The 12,773-nt window shown below is 36.7% G+C and overlaps 1 protein-coding gene across 2 annotated transcripts in view; it reads right to left on the bottom strand.

Moving 5' to 3' along the window:
* Positions 1-12,773, bottom strand: part of EIF4G3 (eukaryotic translation initiation factor 4 gamma, 3) — a 374,612-nt gene that overhangs the window by 241,398 nt on the left and 120,441 nt on the right. For both annotated transcript variants that reach the window (XM_011933977.1, XM_011933978.1), the window contains exon 3: positions 3,397-3,525. The gene's annotated coding sequence lies outside the window, so the exon portion shown is untranslated. The remainder of the gene's footprint in view (positions 1-3,396; positions 3,526-12,773) is intronic.

Here is a 12,773-nt window from a genome sequence, read left to right as displayed (position 1 = left end):
CTTCCTGCCACCTCTCAGCAGCTCAGAGGAACTTTGTCTCAGACTATTGTAATTTGGACTCATTCATTTCACCTAAAAATCATTTACTTCCCCTCTAAAATTCCCTACAGCCCATTCCCCACCTTGCTTCCTTCCCTCTTCCCTATGAAGAGGGTACTCAAGCCTCAACCATCTCTCCCTTCTTTGTGTTTCATATGTGCAGGACTCTTATGTATCCATGCACATTGATAAATCTGTATGCCTTTTTCTCCTATTAATCTGTCTATCGTCAGTCATTTCAGCAAACCCTCAGAGAGGGCAGAAGGGAAGCTTTGCATCAGCCCCTGCAAACTGTTTCAACTGTGAAACCTAAAAAAAACTTGAGTTTCCCACAGAACTGTTCATTTTTCTAGGTATGCTAGTTTAGAAAAACTTCCTCACCATATCAACAAATGTTAACATACTGCTAGGAGACAGATGAATCCATAGAAGCTTCCCTCTGTCTGAAAGGATGGAGGGGAAAAAAGAGCAGTGAACCAGGTGTGATTTACTGGGTTCATTCATCAGATTAGGCAAAATGGTGGCAAAACAGACCACAAAAGAATGCAACACAATATTTAGTGGCCATTCTCCCTGGTATTCAGGTACTCTGGTTTCTAAAGGCACCTGATAAAATGGCATATAGAACAGCATTTGAGAGGTTCAACAAGTGAGATGCTGGGAGACCATCTTTTCTTAAACGCAAACTATGCATTTGTGAGCAGCCTATCTTTCAGAAAACTTAAGTCCTTTGGGCCAACTGCTTGGGTCAAACCACAACTTGAAACAGTAAGAATTTCAAATGGAAAACTAAGCTATTTCCCTTACATGCCAGTTATAACTGCTTGTCTTTCATATCAAAATTCAACTTGTTTGCCTGTAATGAGAAAATGGATCTGAGCTCTATAAATATTTTAACATTTCAGCTGACACAACATTAAATTTTCTCAGTAGAAGGTCCTAGAGATATGTAGGAGGAAAGGGTTTTGCTCCCTGGTTCCTGGAGAAGCCCAGATAGCTTCTCCAAAAGATGGCTTCTCTAGTGACCGGCTTCCCTCACGGGCATAGCTTCATCAGAGCAAGATTTCTGTTTCAGTACACAGTAAGCAACAGTACCCAGCAGCCAAGAGCTACCCCTGGTATTCCCTCAGGAAGATACGCAGCACAGGGGCTTTTCTAAGAAACCTCCCTGAGAACAGCTTTCCCTTGGCATCCTAGAGGGCAGAATTCTGACAAGTTCTGAGGGTGGATTTTCAGTAAGTTCCACTGAAATGGCACCACTGCCATTCAGAAAGCCACACCATGCCCTCTCCAACAAAGTCAAGATCTTAGCCCAGGGTAGTGGTAGCAGTTTGGTAGGCCTTTTTTGGATTTTAGAAGCAACATATACACTACATCTGAATGTGCCACCTTAATTGATTACAGAGTCACCTAGGAAGTTACCAATTTTGAGTAAGGAACACAATATATGAAGGTTCTACAGCAAATTAGAGATGGGCAGTGCAAGCTGCTCTATCACTTGGGACTTTTGATCCAGTAGATCTAATGCTTTGAATTGTCTGTGGGAAACAGACATGCTGTAAGGAGCCTTTTAGCCAGTGTGCACTGCATCAGCTCTTGGCTATAAGAGATGGGTGCTGGAGAAGCAAGCTTTCCCCAATACTTCATAGGGCAAATTTCCAGCAAGTTCCAGAACAAAGAGTTTCAGCAAGTTCTGAACAGTACCACAGTGGCTTTTCTACTACAGCCTTTGGCTCAGCCCTAAAGAGAAAGGCTCCCTATCTGAGCCTCTACTCAGCCCTAAGGTAAGCATTTGCTCTTTGTATCTGCTATTCTTATGTTCTTGAGAGTGCACAGTTTTTCTCTCCTGATTAGACTCAGATTAATACACCTTAACAGTAAGTTGAGAGGCTGTGTTCAGTCTAAGAAACGCAATACAAGAACCTCATTTAAACAAACAGGAGCTCATTTTGTTTTGTTTTCAATGTTTAAAACTCAAAATTATATAGGAATAATTTAGACCAAGTTTAGGCATAGCACTAAGTTCTTGACAAACTTATTTATATATTCATTAACAGGGCTATTTCAGTCATGGTTTGGCAAACTGTACATTCCTTTTCCAAACATTCTGTAGTCTAAACTATAATTAATCAGCACATGGCCAGGAGTTCGAGGCCAATCTGAGCAACACAGCAAGACCCCATCTCTATAAAAAATTTAACCCAAAAAAAAAAAAAAAAATTAGCTGAGCACGGTGGCATGAGCCTGTAGTCTCAGCTAACTGGGAAACTGAGGCAAGAAGATCACTTGAGTCCAAGAGTTAGAGGTTATAGTGAGCTGTGATCACACCACTGTACTCCAGCCTGGGCCCACAGGGCAAGAACCTGTCTCTAAAAAAATAATAAAGAAGGAATAAAAATTGTCTCTAAAAAAAAATGAAGAATAAAAAGTAAAATCAGCCCCTAACTTATAATCACCATCTTTAGCATTATTTTTAGCAATTCCTGATCTCTCCTATTATTCAAGCTCTAAAAGGACTGAAATATGGCGGCTAAAATCGCAAATAATGTTAGAAAAATGATTTTCATTATCAAAAAAGTAGCTCTTACATGTAAATACTGACAATCTCACACAGTTAGGTCAAGGTTATTGGCTTGACTCACTCCACATTCCATAAGGGACTGTATAACTCTAGCCAACTCTTAACCACAAGGAAATCCAAACAAGCTTGCAACAGTAGGTCGGTGCAAGCTAAACAATATATCTTGGCAAACAGTTTAAGTGCAAGGAACACATAGGAACATCTTCTTTAAACAGTGTCTGAATGTCTGTTGTTCCCATTAAGTAGAAATACACTAAGGGGTTCACAATTCTTTTAACAGTTCAACAAAAACTTAAGCCTATCAAATTACCAAAAAAATTTAGTTGTTTGTTAGAAAACAACCAAACCAACAAATAAAAAATCCCACTGATGCTACTCAAGAGGGAAAGACACCAAGTTTTCACATAAGTAGAAAATAACCATCAATGCTTCACCCAAATGGGGTGGAGACAGTAGCAGATTAAGCATCAAAAAGCAAATCAGTGCTTTGTGGGGGGGTTTTAAGTAAACTTTAGAATTAAACTCTAATTTCTTAAACAATGAAAATGAAAACTAAATGTCACTGACAGTTAATTTTTAATGACTCCAAAATGAAATGTGTGAAATTTGTTAGTAGCCATCTTTATGAATGGTTAAGTCTGAAAAGATGCCAAAGACAAACTGGAAATTACTATACAAGTAATGTTTTATGTTACTGCTTAGGAGTCTCTTTAGAAAAACAAAAATGATGCTTTTACAAGGACATTTCTTATTTTTTAAAAAAAGGTTTATCTTACTTGAGAGAGTCCAGGGGACGATGCATGTCCCGGGGGCGTTGTCGCAAGATTTGGATGCCCCTTGTTTATTTCATGTGCTGAATAAGGGGATGGGGTAGGGGTTCCCGGCTGTCTTGCTACTTGTGTTACCTGTGAGGAAATCAATATTTATTAAGAACATTATATTAGTAAATCAATCTTAATAAATACAGCTGAACTATCTGATTTAATTGGATTTCCTGCCTCACAACTTACACTAAAATAAGCACCTGACTGAACAAACACTTAAATTTTTCAAAACTGAAAAAAACAGAATTCTTTAAAAATATATACATGAATATTCTCATCAGTTTGATCAAAGATTCTTAAAGCATGATCTCAAAAGCAAAAATCTTAAAAGAAAACACATGCTACAGGAAAGAAACAATACCTGAAACTACAAACTGTATGATACCATTTTGTAAAAGGAACAGAAAAGAAATAAATGGTTGAAAGAGGAAGGAGATGACTACAGAAGAGGAGTAAGGAGATTTTTGAGGGTGACAGAACTGTCTGTATCATGCTTATAGTGAGAACTGAATGTCTCCGTGCTTGTCAAGACTTATGGATGTATACACTAAAAAGGGTGAATTTTACAAAATTATATCTCAATAAATCTAAACTCCAAAAATGGTAACTTACTTATACGACATAATCTCATTTTTGTCTTTAAAAACGTATATCTGGCCAGGTGCTATGGCTGATTCCTGTAATCCCAGCACTTTGGGAGGCCAACACAAGAAGACTGCTTAAGACCAGAAGTTTTGCCGGGCGCGGTGGCTCACGCCTGTAATCCCAGCACTTTAGGAGGCTGAGGTGGGCGGATCACAAGGTCAGGAGATCGAGACCACGGTGAAACCCCGTCTCTACTAAAAATACAAAAAATTAGCCAGGCGTGGTGGCGGGCGCCTGTAGTCCCAGCTACTCAGGAGGCTGAGGCAGGAGAATGGCGTGAATCCAGGAGGCGGAGCTTGCAGTGAGCCGAGATCGTGCCACTGCACTCCAGCCCGGGGGACAGAGCAAGAGTCCGTCTCAAAAAAAAAAAAAAAGAACAGAAGTTTCAGACCAGCCTGTGCAACACAGCAAGACTTCATCTCTATTTTTAAAAAAATATTTTTTTCATTAGCTAGGCATGGTGGCATACACCTGTAGACATAGCTACTTGGGAAGCTGAGGCAAAAGGACTGCATGGGCCCAGGAGTTCAAGGATTACAGTGAGCTATGATCACACCACTGTCCTATAACCTGGGTGACAGAGGAAGACCCTATCTCTTTAAATACTAAAAAATTTTTAAAAAGGACATCTAAACATATGTATACATACACATGTGTAGGAATATTTCTATACACATATTTGTTAATGTATGTATATAATATACACATACACATCTAAAAACATGTATATATAATATTTTTAAAGATCTGTAAGGAGACACACCAAAATCTTAACAGAAAGCATCACAGGTATTTCTTTATTTTTTCATTTACATTTTCTAATATAATACAATAATCATAAATTTATACAACTGAAAAAAATCAGCATGTTTTTATGTAACCAAAAATTTTATTTTCTCCAATTTTTGCAGGCAGTAAATTGCTCATCAGCCCATGACAGATATGAAACCACTTTACTCAGACCCCTAGTGGAAGTGTCTACCAATCAATCCTAGCCAGCTCTTCCCTCTCATAGTCTAATCCAGACTAACACTGATGGTTTTGCAAACTTTCATGAATTACGGGCAGTTCTGTACTCTGCTAAAATCAAAGAAGCCATTCTCCTTAAGCAATAGTTCTTAAATTTGAGAGGAACATGAACCCTTTGCCAATCTAGCATAAAATACAGACTTCTCAGAATCATGTTATTAAATGCATAAAATATATAGGATTATGACAAGTGATCTATATTGAAATACAGGTATAAAAATATTAAAACACATTCCTGACATAGTAATATATGTTCTTTATTGGTGCATTAAATATAATAACTAACAGCAATTGTTGTCTATAGTCATAATACAAAGAAATGCTAAAATTCATCATTAGACATATTCTCTATTTTCAGTTCATAGGTCTTCTGAATTTTGTCATAAAGTTAAAAACTCTGCCCAGGGAAAAAGGAAAATGGCCTGGAATTCATTCAGTCAAAAGGTCTAAAGAAAATCTAGTCCCTGGTACTCTAAACAGACAGAAACATCTTCAGGATCAGCTACCCGATCCCAATACTGAAATCAAATGGACTCACACAGAACTAACTAGAACCAAAAGCTTATGAGTTAAAAGACACATAAATTATGCTACAAATAATTGTAACTAGTTTCATCCTTGTTTTGTAAATAACTTCGATTACGATTTTCTTGGGAATCTTTTTTCTTGGGAAAATTTTGTTTCCAATTTTGAGTGACTATTACCTTTATAAGGGTATAAAGTTTACCATGAAATGTAACAGCGTATATAAATCTCACCAAGGAAATTTTTCTTTTCTTTTTTTTTTTGAGACGGAGTCTGGCTCTGTCGCCCAGGCTGGAGTGCAGTGGCCGGATCTCAGCTCACTGCAAGCTCCGCCTCCCGAGTTTACGCCATTCTCCTGCCTCAGCCCGCTGAGTAGGTGGGACTACGGGCGCCCGCCACCTCGCCAGGCTAGTTTTTTGTATTTTTTAGTAGAGACGGGGCTTCACCATGTTAGCCAGGATGGTCTCGATCTCCTGACCTCGTGATCCGCCCGTCTCAGCCTCCCAAAATGCTGGGATTACAGGCTTGAGCCACCATGCCCGGCCTCACCAAGGAAATTTTTCAAAGGAAAAAAGTTGGATTGCTATTTAAACATCTACTTTAGAAAATTAATAATCAGAAATGAAGAGTTCTTATAAGTAAATTTCTTACCAATAAAGCTTATGAATTTATATTATTTCCCATGTTTTAGAATTAATTATTTTGATATTTTGCTAAAGTAAAACCTCAATATGAATACACATTTTTAACATGGGAAAAATTCTGTACAGTGAAATAAAGTAAAAATAAAAAGAGAGCAAAGAAGTTAACTATATAAAATCTTACACCAGTGTTCTGATTTATTCTGATAAAAATTAAATATCAAATTTGCCCATGACAATAAATCATAGTATAGAAAAGTTTTTAAATACTATTGATAAAAAATATTAAAATACATTATATGTTTATCAACTAAACTAACAAAAGTAAGTTAAAAAAACTTTGCCCCATTATTGGCAGAGATCTAAGGAAGCAGGACACAGACAAGATACTGTAAATCGGTTACTATCTTCCCAGGATTATAGAACAATGTGTCACCAAGTAAATGCTTCAAAACCATCACTCCAAAATTATTTCACTTTACAGTACATACCCTAAAGAAAATCTCACCTCAAAAATTAGGAACTTAAAGATATATCCAGCAGCATTTCACATGATGGCAAAAACAGGTAGAAATACCAACTAATGGGAAAATGAAGTAACATAACTGAAATAAATACATAAAAAAAATAAACCTGTACACTGCAGAGTTGTAAAGAAAAATACATCTGCAGAGTTGTAAAGATTGTAAGCTATGTTTCCTACAGAACTGTAAAGAGGTACTGACATATACTAAAGAATACTGAAAGAACAAATTAAATCATTACAAATAAAATGAGTATCCACTGGTTTGTCAGAAAACTATTATATTGCCCCCATAAAACACAAATGTTTGAGAGAAAGAGAAAAAGCATTGTGCCAAAGCCAAAAGTGGTATTCTCTTGCTACATAAAAAACTTCCTTAAAGGAAACACCAATGAAAAACAACTTTCATGGGTATATGCCTATGGTATGCATCCTTTGCAACTCTAAATAGTTCTGCCAAACTAGTAATCCTTTGGTATCAGATATTCTAAAAGGGCACTTCCTCCTAAATTGGGGGATGTCTACTAATAAAAGCAGGTCAAAGAAAATAAGTCTGTATCAAAATAATAGAAGAACTAGAATTTCTAAGAAATTCTTCCTAGAAAAAGGCTGTTACATATAATAATCTCTCAGCTTCACTGTGCTCTATTCAATTCAAATAAGATCCTCTATTACATATGTCACACTGCATTAGGCATTCCATATTTGCTTTTAGTGTATTTGTTACAGGGCTTAATGTCTCTGCCAGGGAAAAAAGGTATACCATCTTTAACTAGAAATTATACAGAACAGAAATAGTTAGCACAATCTTATCCGAAAGAAATGCCACAAAGGCTAATAAAATTGTCATAGATAAAAATCAAATTTAGACTAAAATTTAAATACTTCTTGTAAAATATTCCTAAATTAATGATTAACGAATCTTATACTATCTAGCTAAGGGTTCTTCTCTCTTGCTAAACTGTTCAATTTCAGGTCATACTGTTGAAATCCATCTTCTTTAAAGGTAGTAGCAAGAAGTTATCATGCAAAGAAAACAACGTACATTTTCCCATTATTTGAAAGAAATTGCTACCTTCTCAACTATGAAGGCTGGGAGGGAGCAGAGGTGTAGAACAGCTGATAACACGAACTACTTAACTACCTCCAAAGCTAAACAGATGGTTGTCTTTTCTATAATACTAATCCTAAGCAAAATATATCAACCATTTCTTCTAGTGCAATATATGCTTGTGTGTACTGCTTATTGCATTTAAAAGAAAATATGCCCAAGAAACGTTTTTGTTTCTTATAGATGTATTTTTGCATTGGTAACAATGCAGGGCTTACAAAATTCTCATTCTCTTTCTGGTAGAAATGTAAACTGGTACAACCACTTTGGGAAGCAATTTGGCATTAGCTGGTAAGCTTGGAAACAGTCATGACCTATGACCCAGCCATTCCACTCCTAGATGTACTTCTGGGAAAAAAATAATGAAAATGTGCCCCAGGGTACATGAACAAAAACGTTCATAGTTGTATAGTTTTAATAACCAAAAACTGGAAACAACCCAACTGTTCATTAATAGAATTGATCAATAATGAAACTTTCATACACAGAAAATTTTCCTGTACAGAAACAGAATAAAAAACCAGCATAACACAATTTAGATGACCCTCATAAATGGTACTGAGTAAAAGATTAAGAACAATATATAAAGTATGACTCCATTTATCCAAATATCCAAAACCAGCAAAACTGGACCATATTAGTCAATAGAGGTATATACATGTTTAGCAACACTATAAAGAGAAGCAGGAAAATGACTTTTAAAAGGCAGATAGTATTATTTCTGGGGAGAGAGGAAATTATGACATGCCATGTAATTTTTTTTTAAATTGGTTTGAAACTTTTTTTTTGCTTTAAAATTATTTGTTAAACTCTACCTTTAAGTTTTATGTACTTTTATGAATGTGTATTTTAATCCTCTTCCATACCACCTACCTCAAAAACAAGATTAAAGACAAAAACAAGTGAACTACTAACACCTGTGATAAAATATCACTTACATTGGTATTACACTGTTACTCTACATAGTAGAAAGAAAATTTAAAAAGAAATACTGCTGCAGGAAAGAAAAGCTCTAAAATTTTGACTCAGTGGAAACTTCAGGTAGCTAGTGAATTTTCATTCAAGATTTCCACCAAAAAATAATCTCCTATAAAATTAACGACATTTGGTGGTTGGTGACCGATATTAACTTGACAGAGTTTTTAGAAAATTTAAGGTAGACCATAAAGATCGTGCAAGTTAAGATCAGTCATTAGATATAAAATGTATTTATCTAGCACTAACTTATCAGATTTGATTATATTCTGCCCAATTAAGAGCTATCATACATAAACCACAATGTTCAAATAACAAATAAAATATGGAAAACAAAGTTTCCTTAACATGATCATTCTTACATGACTCCAGAGCAAGGGAAATACCCCCTGAAGGAAACAAAATGGGAAAAAAACTGGCCAGATGTAAACAAGAGATAGGGACTATGAAAAACGGTAGAGAATGGCCACTACCCAGGGGACAGCAGATACTGAGATACTGGCATGCAGGAATTCCAGATAAGCAGTGCTACTTCTTCAAAATTTTCAAGAGTAACCAAAAATAAGGCTTTCTGCATGAAATTGTCCTGATTTCCCATACACACTACCTGCCAAATAAACCATATATTGGTATATTAAATACACACGCAGCCAGAGTGTGGACATGGCTCTAGGGGTATGTCATGATCATCATCAAATATAAACTTGCTTTTTAATTTTTTTTTTTAAGCGATGGGGTCTCATTGTGTTGCCCAGGCTGGGGTGCACTGGTGTGATCACAGCTCACTGCAGCCTCCATCTCCCAGTGATCCATCCACCTCAGGCTACAAAGTATCTGGGACTACAGGCACATGCCACCATGCTCAGTAATTGGTGTGTGTGTGTGTGTGTGTGTGTGTGTGTGTGTTTTGTTTTTGGTTTTTTTTTTTGTAGAGACAAGTTCTCATTGTGTTGTCCAGGCTGGTCTCAAACTCTGAAACTCAAGTGATCCTCCTACCTCCGGTTCCCAAAGTGCCAGGATTACGGGTATGTGCCACCATACCTGGCCAAACTTTCTATAAATACTCAGATACAGACTTGTGACTGGATTCTACACAAATAGGCATTGACTGAATACAGATATATTGTTAAATATAACACACACAGAAAGCACTATGTTTTTATTGTATATATTTTATATAATATGAATAAAAACATACTGCTTTTAAAAGTATAGTAATCAGTTACTAAAAGAATAACAGGAAACTCCAGGATTCCTATCAAGTAAATTAAATTTTCAGCAGCAAATGATTCATATAAAGGTAAAAGGCACACGGTTTATGTGTGTGACATCCCTTATTTGATAAATCCCAAGATAAAGTTTATTTAGCGAGGTCACCTAAAATCATTTCAGCAGCTGCAACTCATACACAGAAATAACCAAGTTCCATTCTGGGTAGTTTGGAAAGATCCCAAAGCTTTTCTTACCTGGGTAATTTCTATAGTTTAGGCTCCTCAAGCAGCAGAATAGATAAGTAAAGTCTTTCCCTTCATTAATATTTTGTCTCATCCTAGTTCTTCCTTCAGATCATTTATTTCCCAAAATCTATAGATATTGAGAACTAAATAAAAGCTGGTCTGCTCAACTAAAAGGAGCACTACAGTGGATACTAGGATGGAAGTTTTACTTATACCTGACACTATTTGAATTCTGTTAATATCACTGCCAATCCCCAACCACCAAGAAAAAAAGAGAAAGAAAAAGAAAATGGTATTCCTCCTTGCTCTACTCTTACCTATACTTAATAAGTTGAATTACATGAAATTCCAGATTTACAGATATTCAAGTATATTTTAACCTTAAAAAAGAAAAGGTAATTTTATATGATTCAAGTAATACTTAAAAACTCAAGCAAACACACACCATATATGTTCTACTATGGACTTTGCCAGCACTGAGTTTAATTCTGAGGGTTGCTTTCCTTATTTACTAACTGTCCAATAGAAACAAGAAAATGTTCTATTTCAAAGAACATTTCAAAGTTGGAGGGTCAATAACAATGCTAACAAATGAAAAAATAAGTAAGAAAGAAACACTTCCAAAAATGTCTAGGTATCAAAGGTTAGCGAAAGTGGACCATATGTGAATCCTTGAGGATCACAGGCAAACTATTTTCATTGAGACGGTCTGTATCACCTAGGCAGGTGTATAGAGGCCCAATCTTGGCTCACTGCAGGTTCCAACTACCTCCCAGGATCAAGTGATCCTCCCAACTCAGCCTCCTGAGTAGCTGGGACTACAGGCGTGCACTACCACTCCCGGCTAATTTTTTATTTTTTGTAGAGACAAGATTTCGCCATGTTGCCCAGGCTGGTCTTAAACTTCTGGGCTCAAGGGGTCCGCCCGCCTTGGCCCTCCAAAGTGCTGAAATTACAGGCGTGCGTCACCGCATCCAGCCAGGGTGGACTCAAATCTAAGACGGCTCTCAGTATTCCTATACTTGGTGTACACACCCTGAATAACTCCCTCCTCTGTAGAAAGAGGGGGGGCCAGTGAATATAACAGGCCGATGTGGCTAGGTAATTTATTAGTTATCTGAATTAATCAAGAGACAAGTCACAAACTTAACAGCTTAAAACACTACACATTTAAGTCCTTGTTGGCATGGTAAGGACTTAGGATTGTATTCTAACACGATTGGGAACCTACAGGAAGTTTTAAGTAGGAGTGTGAAAAGATCAAATGTTTTCCAAAGATCATTTTGGTTGCTCTGTAAGAGTAAGAACTGAAGGGTACAAGAATAGAAGCAGAGAGATTAGTTAAAAGCTATCATGCCAGGCCGCAGTGGCTCACATCTGTAGTCACAGCAACTTAGGAGTGTAAGGCAAAAGGCCCAACAGTTCGGGGCTGTAAGGCACCATGATCATGCCTGTGAAAAGCCACTGCATTGTAGCCTGGTCAACATAGCGAGATCCTGTCTCTTAAGGAAAAAAAAAAAAAGCTACTGCAATCATCTTGGCCACAACTGATGGTGGCTTAGAACATGGTAATAACAAGATAATTTGTTTGAGCTGGTGGGACAGAAAGGAATGTAGACTGATTGATTCATTCATTCGTTTAACATATATTTACTGAGAACTTTATACCAAGCATTGTACTGGGTGCATGGAATACATCAGTGAGTAAGAGAGACTAAAATCCTTACATTCCTGGAGTTTACAGTCTAGCTGCAATACTAACAGCCATAATCTTAAATAAGTTATACAGTGTACTTGTAAGTGATAGATTATGAATATCAGGGATGGATTTTAAGTTTATGGCTTGAAAGATTAGGTGGGAAGAAGGGAAAGTATTCCTAATCCAAAATGCCTGGTACCAGAAGTATTTCAGTTGTTTTTTTTAATTGTTGAATGTATGCACTGTACCACTTCAGCAGCCCTAATCCAAAAATCCAAAATCCAAATGCTCTAATGATCATTTTCCTTGAGCCATCATATTGGCACTCCAAAATATTCAGACTGTGAAGCACTGTGTATTTTTGGATCGGGATGTTCAACCTGTACTACTGTGAGACAGGATTAGAGGCAGAATAGAAAAAGGGAAAGGGATAATCACAAGTAGTTTTAGATGCCTATCAGAGACTCAAATGGAAATAATAAATAGTGTGTTGACTATATGAATCTAAGCTCAGGAGAGCAGTCAGGGCCAAGCAAGTAAATCTAGAGGTAGGTTCATTACCAACATTCCACATAGCATCTAAGCTAATTATCAAAACCAGCAAATTTCAGATGAAAAAGTTGGAAACGTATGAGAGGAAGACAGCAAAAGGCAAAGCTAAAATTTATTTTTGGATCAATTTTGTCAATGTCAATTGTTACATACTCAAGGTTGTGCTTATTCT

This window comes from Colobus angolensis, unplaced genomic scaffold, assembly GCF_000951035.1.
Source record: "Colobus angolensis palliatus isolate OR3802 unplaced genomic scaffold, Cang.pa_1.0 Scaffold130, whole genome shotgun sequence".
NCBI lineage: Eukaryota > Metazoa > Chordata > Mammalia > Primates > Cercopithecidae > Colobus > Colobus angolensis.
This window is presented reverse-complemented; position numbering and strand designations above follow the sequence as displayed.